This window comes from Varanus komodoensis, unplaced genomic scaffold (assembly GCF_004798865.1).
Source record: "Varanus komodoensis strain SLA01 unplaced genomic scaffold, ASM479886v1 scaffold111, whole genome shotgun sequence".
Taxonomy (NCBI): Eukaryota; Metazoa; Chordata; class Lepidosauria; order Squamata; family Varanidae; genus Varanus; species Varanus komodoensis.
In genome coordinates, this window is record NW_025335321.1 from 455,394 (window position 1) to 468,045 (window position 12,652).

The window sequence follows — 12,652 nt, forward strand, 5'->3', positions numbered from 1 at the left end:
TATGGCAAATCTAGACAGCATACTAGATTTGCCATAGCTTTCCTCCCCAGGAGCAAGCGTCTTTTAATTTCTTGGTTGCAGTCCCTGTCTGTGGTGATCTTGGAGCCCAGGAAAATAAAATTTGTCACTACCTCCATTTCTTCCCCATCTATTTGCCAGGAAGTGAGAGGACCAGATGCCATGATCTTAGTTTTCTTAATGTTGAGTTTCAAGCCAACTTTTGCACTCTCTTCCTTCATCCGCATCAAGAGGCTCTTCAGTTCCTCTTCACTTTCTGCCATGAGAGTGGTATCATGTGCGTATCTGAGGTTGTTGATATTTCTCCCAGCAATCTTAATTCCAACTTGTCATTCATCTCGCCCCGCCTTTCTCATGATGTGCTCTGCATATAAGTTAAATAGGCAGGGCGACAGTATACAGCCTTGCCGAACTCCTTTCTCTATTTTGAACCAACCAGTGGTTCCGTGTCCAGTTCTCACTGTTGCTTCTTGACCCACATATAGGTTTCTTAAAAGACAAATAAGATGATCTGGTACTCCCATCTCTTTAAGAACTTGCCACAATTTTTTGTGATCCACACAATCAAAGGCTTTAGCATAGTCAATGAAGCAGAAGTAGATGTTTTTCTGGAACTCCCTAGCTTTCTCCATGATCCAGCGTATGTTGGCAATTTGATCTCTCATTACTTTCCCTCTTCAAAATCCTGCCTGTACTTCTGGTAGTTCTCGGTCCACATACTGCCGGAGCCTAGCTTGTAGGATTTTGAGCATAACTTTGCTAGCATGTGAAATGAGTGCAATGGTGTGGTAGTTTGAACATTCTTTGCCATTGCCCTTCTTTGGGATCAGAATGTAAACTGACTGTTTCCAATCCAGTGGCCACTGCTGAGTTTTCCAAATTCGCTGGCATATTGAGTGTAGCACTCTTACTGTATTGTCTTTTAAGATTTTGAATAGCTCAGCTGGAATACTGTCACCTCCACTAGCTTTGTTGTTGCTCAGACTTCCCAAGGCCCGTTTGACTTCACATGCCAGGATGTCTGGCTCGAGGTCAGTGACCACCCCATCGTGGTTATCAGGGACGTTAAGCTCTTCCTTGTATAGTTCTTCTGTGTAATCTTGCCACCTCTTCTTAATCTCTTCTGCCTCTGTTAGGTCCCTGCCATTTTGGTCCTTTATCATGCCCATCTTTGCATGAAATGTTCCCTTCATATCTCCAATTTTCTTGAAGAGATCTCTGGTCCTCCCTATTCTATATAAGAAGTCATTCTTATCTCTTCTAACTATTCTCTGGAATTCTACATTCAATTCGGTGTATCTTCCTCTTTCTCCCTTGCCTTTCACTTCCCTTCTTTCCTCAGCTATTTGTAAAGCTTCCTCAGACAGCCATTTTGCTTTCTTGCATTTCTTTTTCTTTGGGATGATTTTAGTTGCTACCTCTTGTACAATGTTGCGAACCTCCGTCCATAGTTCTTCAGGCACTCTATCTATCAGATCTAGTTCCTTAAATCTATTTGTCACCTCTACTGTATATTCATCAGGGATATGATTTAGATCATACCCGAGTGGCCTAGTGCTTTTCCCTACTTTCTGCAATTTAAGCCTAAATTTTGCAACAAGAAGCTCATGATCTGAGCCACAGTCGGCTCCTGGTCCAGTTTTTCCTGACTATATAGAGCTGCTCCATCTTTGGCTGCAGAGCACATGTCCATGTGTAGAGACATCTCTTGGGTTGTTGGAAAAGAGTGTTTGCTATGACCAGCATATTCTCTTGACAAAATTCTACCAGCCCGTGCCCTGCTTCATTTTGTACTCCAAGGCCAAACTTGCATGTTATTCCGGTTATCTTTTGGCTTCCTACTTTAGCATTCCAATCCCCCATGATGATAAGGACATCATTTTTTGGTGTCCATTCTAGAAGGTGTTGTAGGCCTTCATAGAACCGGTCAACTTCAGCCTCTTCAGCACCAGTAGTTGAGGCATAGACTTGGACTACTGTGATGTTGAATGGTTTGCCTTGGATTCGAACTGAGATCATTCTGTCATTTTGGAGATTGTACCCCAGTACTGCTTTTCCTACTCTTTTATTGACTATGAAGGCTACTCCATTTCTTCTGAGGGATTCTTGCCTGCAGTAGTATACCTGATGGTCATCTGAATTAAATTCACCCCTTCCTGTCCATTTTAGTTCACTGATTCCTAAGATATCAATGTTCAGTCTTGTCATTTCTTGTTTGACCACATCCAGCTTGCCTTGATTCATGGATCTTACATTCCAGGTTCCTTTGGAGTATAGATCTTTGCAGCATCGGACTCTCCTTTCACCACCAGATACATCCGCAACTGAGTGTCCTTTCGGCTTTGACCCAGTCGCTTCATTCTTTCTGGCGCTACTAGTACTAGCCCTCTGCTCATCCCAGTAGCATATTGGACACCTTCCGACCTGAGGGGCTCATCTTCCGGCGTCATATCTTTTTGCCTTTTGTACTGTCCATGGGGTTTTCATGGCAAGGATACTGGAGTGGGTTGCCATTTCCTTCTCCAGTGGATCACCTTTTGTCAGAGCTCTCTGCTATGACCTGTCCGTCTTGGGTGGCCCTGCACGGCACAGCTCATCGCTTCATAGCTGCGCAAGCCCCTTTGCCACGACAAGGCCGTGATCCATGAAGGAGTTGGATGCTGTGCAGTTATAGAAATGGGGGTGCAAAATGCAGATTTGAGAGGTTTCTAAAAGTACAAAAGGTACAGAGGAAGCGGCCATAGTGTCCTTGTCTCTCACAATGTCGGGATTCAGGATCATGCAGCCCATTAGCAGAATGTTCCGGAGCGAGGAGGGGCTGGAGTTGTTCATGTGGCACATTATCAACACATGTAACTGAGTGTTGCAAGATCTGGCTAACGTTGCCTGTGTAAATGGCTTTCAAAAAGGATGAGAGAAGCAAATGTGATGCCTTCTGCTATTGGCTGTGGAACCTCAAAGAGCCTCGTAAAAGCCCATGAGATGAAGGAGCCAAGCCAATCACGTTCTCCAAAGTCCTTCAGCCCTTTTGGGCTGAGCTGCTCTGACTAATGAACCCACAAGACAGAGTGCCCTTGAGCAGGACCACACACAAAAGACATTCCGGGGCATGAACAGTACTGAAGGAATATTGGTGCCAAAGGAAGCAGTCACTGTTTCAAGACACTAACAAACTTATGTTTGTGCAGAAATGCGCTGCTTAGGGATAACGGGGTGGGGGAAGAGGCTGCCTCTGAGGTTTGCCAGAGCTTAGTCATTAGTCAGATCCCGGGGATACAGCGAGGCAATTTCAAAGTCAGGAGAAGATATAAGTCCGGTGCAATAGATGTTTCATCTGCGTCACTCAATAGATATTATTTTATTTTTTAAATACAGTTTTTATTACTATCCTACCAGTCTGTCCCCAAGGACTCTGAGACAGCTTTTGCAAATCGTTACACATTTAAAACAGTGAAAATGCTCTGTACGAACATCCAAAAACAAACGAGCACCACTGCAAAAAATGTAAGGTAGCAGCAGCAGCAGCGTGACTTCGCTGCTGAGCAGCATTTTGAGTCCGGTGAGCCTCCTTTGGTAGAGGGCTCCATAACAGTCGCACCCCATCCTGCAAGGCCCTGTCTCATCTCTGGATATTACTGATGTCCACTGCAGATGTACCTGACAGTCAGTCCAGATGTATGTACAGACACTATATTATCCATTCCATTTCTGTTCCACAAGTTGTCAGGCATCTTTCATTCCATCATCTGGCAACAAGCCCTGATGGGTTACACCCAAGGGTACTTAGGTAGTTGGCAGGGGTACCTGCTGGCTTCCATGTTTGAAGGCCTCGTGGAGAATGGGTGAAGTTCCAGAGGACTGGAAGGTGGCGCCAGTGGCCCAAATTTTCAAAAAGGTTAGTAGAGGGGACATTGGGAATTACAGGCCGGTTAGCCTTACGTCCATTCTGGGAAAGACAATGGAAAGGCTCATAATAGCAGGAGTCCTGGTAACCCTAGATAGGGAAGGGAGGTTGGTGGCCATGCAACATGGCTTCTGCAAAAACAGGTTCTGCCAGACAAACCTTGTGGAATTGTATGACAAGGTTTTGAGGTGGCTAGATGGAGGGGATGCAGTGGATGTGGTATACCTGGATTTCAGCAAGGCCTTTGACAAAGTGACCCATGATATCCTGGCTGAAAAAATGAGGAATTCTGGGATAGACAGATGCACTCTCTGATGGAGTAGGGCATGGTTGACGAACCGAAAGCAGAAGGTGACTAATTGCGAGGAATCATTGGGATGGTGGTTGGCAATTACCAGGGTCCCCCAGAGATCTGTCCTGGGACTGATCCTGTTCAATCTTTTTATCAGTGATGTGGAAGAAGGGGTGACCAGTCTGCTGATCAAATTTGCAGATGATGCTAAAACGGAGGCAGTGGCCACCACTGAGGAGCAGATACTCCAGATCCAAAAGGATCTGGACAGACTATGGAAGTGGGTAGGGGACAAGAAGATTGCATTCAGTGCGAATATGTGCAAGGTCTTACACTTGGGGCATAGGAATGGTGGTCATAAGTACATAAGGTTAGGTGATAAGTGGCTGGAGAGCAGCACTTGTAGAAGGGACTTCGGGGTGCTGGTCGACTGCAGGGTAAACACGAGCCAGCAGTGTGATGCGGTGGCCAAGAGGGCGAACGCCACCCTTGGTTGCATAGCCAGAAGTGTGGCTTCTAGATTGAGAGAGGTGTTACTGCCACTCTGTATGACTCTGGTGCGCCCACAACTGGAGTCCTGTGTTCAGTTCTTAATGTCCTGCAACAGCAGGGGGTTGGACCCAAAGGCCTTCTGCCCCTTCCAACTCTAATATGCTATAATTCTATCAATCTGTGATTCTATGAATGCAGGACACTGAATAATAGGCTCAGGCGACAGGAAGCCAGATTCCAGCTAGATATGAGGAAACATTTTCTGCTAGAGCAGCACGACAGCGGGAGCCGCTCCCCAGGGAGGGGATGGGCTCTCCCACCCCGGGGGCATTCCAGATGCAAGTGGGAGGGACAGTCCAGCACCATTCTGGGCAGGGGCCTCTTGCCCCTCCAGCTCTGCTCTTCTGTGCTTTCATTGTATCCTGAAATGCATCCAGTGGCACCTCGGCTCACACACTTAATCCTTTGCAGGACTCTGGTCGTGACCCAAATTGGTCGTGAGCCAAGTCAAATTTCCCCATAAGGTTCAATGTAAATGAGGTCAATCCGTTCTGTAACCATTTTTTTAATCAGAAAAATGTGAAGCAAAGTGACAGCAACAAAGATCGTGGCCATCTCTCCCCGCCGCCCCCCAGCACGACCGCAATGGCGCCCGTCATCTCTGCACACGCCCATCATCCCAGCGTGATCATGCTGGGGGGGGGGGGCAGGGAGATGGCTGAGATCGCGGTTGCACTCCTGCAGGAAAGACGGGCGCGATCTCGGCCATCTCCCTCCCCCCCACCGGATCGCGGCTATCTCCCCATTCGGGGAGGGGGTTGCCACCCAATGCAGAGTTCACAACCTGAGTCAAAATTTTTATGAAATTATTGTTCGCGACCAATTTGGTTGTGAACTGAGGTGTTCGTGAGCCGAGGTACCACTGTACTTTGTCCCACTGACAAAAGAATGAAAAAACACTTAAAAAAAAACAACATGTATGCATGGGGATTTTTATATAATACTGACTTTGAAAACACAAAAGTGTGGAATGTATGAGCTCTCTCTAAAAGTTTTGCTCCTATTATTCATGCTAGACTATGTGGACAAGTTCTGGCAGAAACATAAAAACACAGAAACAAAGCTAGTCAGAAGGGGTCTCCCGGGCCATCTAGTCTGACCCCCGGCACAAGCCAGCTTCGCTCACTTAATATGCAACATGTGGCTGTCCAGCCTTCCCTTGAACACCCTCACTGATGGGGCCTTCACCACCTCCCGTGGAAGCCCGTTCCATATCCTAGGGGTTCAATCATCAGGAAGTACTCCTGGACATCCAACCTGAAGCCTGACTCCTTGAGTTTTGCCCCACTGAATCATGTCCTTCCCTCCACCACATGGGTCATGACCCTCTACCATGTGACACCCCTTCACATAATTGTATGTTGCTATAAGGTCCCCTTTTCCAAGCTGAAAAGTCCCGGCTCCCTCAGCCTCATCTCATATGGCATCCCCCTCAATCTGGCTACCATCCGTGTGACCCTGCCCAGAACTGCCTCTAACCTTACTATGATCCTTTAGTAATATGAAGCCCAGCACTGGACACAGGACTCCAGTAGTGAGCAAACCAGAGTCTTCTAGAGTGGCACCAGCACTTCTCTCGATCTGGAAGCCAGCCTCTAGTTCTATGTCCAAGGGTGGCATTCATATTGGCCACCGCATCACCCAGCTGGCTCATGTTCAGCCTGCTGTCAACGAGTACTCTGAGATGCCTTTTGGAAGTGCTGCTCTCCAGCCACTCGTCCCCCATCCTGTACCCATGGCACCTATTCCTGAGCTCCAAGTGCAAGACCGTGCACTTATCTGCATTGAATGCCATCCTGTGGAAGCGGAATCATCATTCTATGATTCTGTTGTCCCCAGGGCTTTTTTTGTCATAGAACGCACCGGAATGGCGTTCTAGCACCTTTTTTTGATGGATTTTTCCAACGGATATTTCCAAGTGATTGCGAATCGCCCTGTCGGGCATAGCAGGTCAGCAGCAAAAAGCATTAAAATAGTGCATGTGGGCTGCTTGTGTGTCCACGCTGATTGTGAGGGTGCTGCTCGGCTTGGGGCGCTGCTCGGCTTGGGACTGGTCGTGTGGTCACGTGCTGAGTGCTTACTGCCGGCAGTAACTGTTAAGTTTATGTGTGTGTAGAGTAACTGGCTATGTGCAAAAAGTAAATAAGTTCTTTATTTCAAAAAAAGTTGGTGAATTGAACATCTTTTTTAGTGTAAAAGTGTGACCCCAAGACATGAGTTCCGGCACCTTTTCTTTTTTTTTTTTTTACAAAAAAAGCACTGGTTGTCCCCCCCCCCCCCACTTCCACAATCTGTCCAGTTCCTTTTGAACGTGGAGTACCTGCTCCCCAGTTGTGGCCACAACCCCCCTTCCCTTTGGTATCGTCTGTGAATCTGGTCAGCAGACTTGTCACCTCCTCCTGCAGGTCATTGATAAAGAGCCTGAACAGAGCCTGTCTCAGAACTGAGCCCTGGGGAACCCCGCTCATCACTGGCTGACATCCTGGTGATTCCCTGCTGATGGTCACCCTCTGCTCGCAGTCTGTCAGCCACGCCCTGACAGACAGCGCATCAATCTACCCAAAACGTATTGATTTCCCAGCCAGGATATCATGTGCCACCTGGTCGAAGACCCTGCTGAATCCAGGCAAACCAATCCGCCATGTCCCTCCCATCCAGCCACCTCAAAACCACCACATGGTTTATCTGGCAGGACCTGTTTTTGCAGAATCCATGTTGCGTGCCTGCCAAGCTCCCTTCCTTATCCAGGAATCAAAACAAAATCTTCAGTCACCCCTGATTTCTGTCAGGGGAGAGTGGATCTCTCTCAGCTTTGAACCAGTGGACACCATTTTTCCTGGGCCCGGCACGCTCTGTTAAGCTCTCGGGTGGGCCGCTGTGACCCCAGCCTGGTCACCTTGAGCGGGGTGTGTTCTGGGCACAGCCACGCGTTCCTTTCCAGGCCCCTCTCAGCAGAGGCCTGCCCCACAGCAAACCACACTCAGCCTTCCCTGGGCAGCCCCTGCGGGGGTTTCTGCCTTGGAAGTTTTCTCTCGTCCTTCAGGTTTGCTGTCTGAGAATCCCAGACCTCAGATAAACGGCTTGCTTCTTCAAATCCCAGCCATGCTCATTCTAGCCCGAGCCCCATCCCGGGAAGCAGAACAGGACCGGCTGTCCTTCTTCGGTCAGCATCTCCAGTGCATGAAAGGCTGGGCCACTGCAAGGGCTGGGTCCGGAGGGAACCGCCTGCAGCCTCTCTGGCCCCCGCCTGGCCTCAGTCGTGCCCCTCCAGCTCTCCCACACCCTCCATCTTCTCTGCTCTCCAGCCTCTGAGGCCGGACAGGCTGGAGGGAGCTGGCGGCCACCGCGGCAAGTCACAAAGGCCTCCCGAGGGAGGATGGAGGCGAGAGCGGCTAAGTGCCCCACCGCGATCTGGCCCCTCTGCCTCGGCAGCTCTCTTCAGACCTCTTCATGCACCATCCAATTTCCTGACTAAAAAGTGAAACAACAAATATGAATATGCATTAACAAAGTGCTTGATTAATTACGCTGTTCAGCGTGGATACATCTTTTAATGATTATTTCCTTTTTTAATTAGAATTTATCTCTACCCCAACCACAGGATGAGACGAGAGAGTTTTTATTCTGCCATCAATTCTTCCCTCTCTCTCTCATGTGGCTGGCAGGCGGAGTTCATGCCCAGCAGCCCTGCCCGGCTGCTCTCTTGCTGGCCTGAGGGGAAGCTGCTTCCTCACCTCCGCCTGTTATTCTCTGCCGGGATCAGGCAGCTCCCAGAATGGCCTGCAGGGAATGGGCTGCCGGCCTCCGCTCTGCCTGCTCCTCTTCCGCAGGAGAAGGGCTTTGCGACCTGGGCTGGCGGGGGCGCGGCTGCGCTCTGGCTCTGTACGGGTGGGTTGAGCTTGGCCCAGACACAGATCCCGCCCCGGCGGCAAGGGCAGAGCAGGCGAGGGGCGTCCCTTGGTGGCATCAAGCAGCTCGGGATGGTTGAGGAAGTGGTCGCATCCTTGGCCAAAGAGGCTGTGCTTGGCCGTTCCCTCCTGCAGCTCAGGGTGGCTCTTTTATAGAAGCAGCAGATGCTATACCTTTGAGCAGTATGTATGTATGCATGTATTTCATTTCTATATCCATAGCAGAAGCTCTCTGAGCAGTGCACAACAAAATTTAAAAGCAATAAAACACAATAGATAAAAGCAGTACAAATTAAAAGTTAATTAAATTAATTAAACACAAAAGAATTTTAAAAGAAAATTGAAAGGTAATTTAAAAGACCTGGCCTTGTAAAAGGCCACTTGTATCAAGCACTTGAATGAACAGGGAGGTCTTTAAAGGTGTCCACAACGAGGGCTGTCTTAATCTGGCACCAGAGGAAAACAGGCAAATTCGGCACCATTGCAAAGGTGGGGGGGGGGGCACCACCAAAAAGCCTTCTCCCAGTTGCCAGCGCTTAAGTCTCCCAAGGGATTGGCATCTGGAGGAAGGCCCCAGAAGCTGAGCGCAGTGTCTGGGTAGACTGGGGCTGGGAGAGACAGTCCAACAGGTATTGCCATCCCAGGCCACATCGGGCTTCATCAGTTAAGATCAGCATCTTGAACTGGGACCGGAGGCAGGCAGCAGAATTCAAAGGCAGCTTCAAGGGCAGCTGCAGCTTCAAGGGCAGTTCCACATGAAGGAGGACCCGCAAGGGTGTTTGCATCAAGATACAGTGTATATAAACAGAATATATGTACATATGGACCCAATCTGAGAGCAAGCCAGTTAACATAATGCAAACGCCACCGGAGGCAGCTGTGAGCCAAGCATTACGAGCCATCGCGCATCTTCTTGTATTTCGTGCAACCAGTGAAACAGAGCCCGGCCCTCAAAGGCTCATGCTCTAATTGGTTTCGTCGTCTATTAAGGTCCCTGCTGCTTTTGCTGCAATGATAGGTACAGGTTGCTACCCTTCTGGAAGCTGTCCCCGAAGTAGTTCAGGACCAACATTTGGAAGTACTCTGAGGGATGGTTGGTACTCTTGGGAAATTTCTATAGAAGGCGGGCTACCACAGAGAAGGCCCTGCTGAGCATCACTGCAACCCCAACTAGGAAAAACCCTGGAGCGGTCTCACGGTGGGAAAGCACATTCTCTTAAAGACATCCTTTGTCTAGGGCAGGGGTCGGCAACCCACGGCTCTGCTGCGGCTCTGTCGCTCAAAACATGCACCAGCATAGCAGCTGATCTGCTCCACTCAGGAATGCAGCGCTAGTTACGTAAATCAGCTAGCTGAGTAAATCTCTACAGTCCTCTGCTAAACAAGCTTCCCGCAGGCTCTCATGTTACACGAAATGCTGCTGAAAGGATTCTCTTTGTCCCAATGTAATCTCCTTCATCTGAATGTTAAAAGCTGCGCTTGGGACCTGTCACAATTCACAGCACTTGACTGTTTATCTGCTAATCAGTCACTAAACACACCTATACCTCTGGTACAGCCACCGATCTGTGAACCTGGGCAGATTTACTGAGCACCCCCCCCCCCGTAGGCCAACCATGGATAAATGGAAGAAAGGAAAAGTTTCTGAAGAAGACCAAATGTGTAATGGTATGTGGGTAGATTCATTTGCTTTTACTGCTGATGAACTTATGGGGTTTGCTGTTTAATGCATGCAGCCCTTTAGCACTGACTTTGACTCTTCAGGAAGCTGTTCTCCTATTCAAAATATATGGAAGGAGTCCTACTAGTTTATAATGTAAGATTAAAAATAACAGTTTTTAGTGACTGAACAAGAGCTGCAGCTAAATCATAATGAAGATATACATAACATTAAGGTAAAAAAGATATATGCAATGTTATCTTCATTTTAGATGTCAAAAGGGTTTTCCGGCTCCTGGTGTTTTCTTTTGTGTGGGAAATGCTTGTGTGGGGAAGCTTGCTTGTGTGTGACTGGTGCTGTGTATTTGCTGCAGCTATCCCTGGCTTGGCCAGCCAAAGCTTCTAGGTAGCCTTTCAAAACAGCCTCACACAGAAGTCCTCATAATTATTCACATGAGCCCCACATCTGGTGGTTTGGAGATCCAAGGAAGAACCGCCCAAGCAGTCCCTGGAATCACCCGGGAGACCTGAATGAGGGCTTGTTGAGACTCTGCTCTTGTTTGTGGCCCAGAGACCTGCAGGCCTCCTCCACCCGTGTGGGCAGAATCAGCTTCCCCCTGTGGAGTGCATTGCTGTTTAGCTGCCTCCTGTCACCACCTTCCTGTTCCCACCAGCTACAGAGTGCCCGCCCCTTCCAGCTGCGCCTAATTCTCCAGAGACACACCTGGCATGCATCCACTGGGATTTCTCTGACTGGTCATTGTCAGAGACCAAATGCTGGACAGGATGGACCTTTGCTTGGCTTCACTTCGCTTCGCTCCGTTCTTAAATTAAGCCATGCCTGCTCAGTCTAGTGCAGACTCGCGCCAGCTGGGGGCCATCTCCTCGTAGTTCTCCATACTTTGCTCTAATCAAACTCTGCGTATTGGCTCGGCCTCCTTCCTCCCTCCAATCCCCCCTCCTCCACTTTCTTCCCAGTTCTTGTACATCAAAGAAAGAGGCACCTCATCTCTTGCGTTCTCACCATGGCTGTGGCGATTAAGCACTTTAATTGATTAATCAAATTTCCTGTGATGAGAACCACTGTCATTCATTAATCGGAGCCAGATTATAAATAAGAGATGGTAGATATCAGAGGCAAGTGTGTTGACAGACAGGGAGTGCTGTCTTGAATATCAATTGCTGAGTTGCACCCGGTTGCTTCTTAGCTATAGGCAGCCGAGGGACGTGGCTTCCCCAAAGATAAAATTAGACTGAGATTAGAGTATCCCCATTTTAATAAGAAAACACGCTGCTGCGGTGGCTGGCTTGCAAACCACGGGCTCTCGGCCAGGCAGGAGGTTCCTGCTCTGCTGGCTATGCAGTGCGTGGACTGCTTCTCTTTGCAGCGTGTGGAAGGAGCGGCTAGATGCATTTTGCCCATGCTGCCACAGAGGGAAGACGGCCAAGAAAGCACCCAATAAAACATCTGGGCTTCTCCCTACCTTTGATGTCTTCTCCTCTGCCTGTGCGCCCTTGATCTGGAGCAGGTGCTCACATCCTGGGCTTCTCTGGCAAGTGCAGCAGTTCCAGCCACGTTTGTAGACTTTCTGTGTGCAGCCGTGAGGGCAGAGGAGCCCCTGTCAGTCAGATTCGGAGCCCAGGCAGAGCCAAAGCTACCTGCCTCATTTTGTGCTCCTTTCCTTTGCATTTTGGTGATTTTTCAGCAGTTTGCATTGCTGATGTGTCGCTTCCCTTTCTTCCCTGGCCCACAAAATCCTTGGCCTCCTGTGCCCACAGCACCATTGACTCTCTCCAGCTGTGGCAGCCCAGGTGATTTTATGAATACCTTAGGGGTTGCAGGTATCTGTAAACCAAATTACCTGGGTTGCCTTGGCCAAACTGCTGCACAGGACCCAAGATACAAAGAGACGTGCATCCTTCCCATCCCCCCAAATCTGTTCGGCTGCATCAAGTGTGACTATTGCAGGTACCCAGCATTTCAGAGATTGGGCCCATCCTGTCTTTAGGTTTGCAGCACTCCCCCTCTGGGAGTGCTGGAGGGCTCTGCAGGTCGAAGCAGAAGAATGGCCTGTAACTGCTGGCGTGCCCCAGGGACGAGCGTGGGCGCCCTAGGCGGCACTGACTCTGCCGGGGTTTTGCAACTGCTTAAAATAGGCATTTTCCAACAAGTATTTCTCGGAAAGTAATCTTGGCCTTTGCACCTCTCTTCAAAATGTCTTTAAGTATAAATGAGTAATATTGTGTATATTATTATTACTGCTACGGATAATAGTCTGTTTGTAGCTTAGTCCATTTGTTTGCAGCATGTAGAATGGC

General features: G+C 48.9%; 1 protein-coding gene across 1 annotated transcript in view; it reads left to right on the plus strand.

Moving 5' to 3' along the window:
• Positions 1-12,652, plus strand: part of CAMTA1 (calmodulin binding transcription activator 1) — a 698,809-nt gene that overhangs the window by 287,089 nt on the left and 399,068 nt on the right. The gene's annotated exons all lie outside the window — the stretch shown is intronic.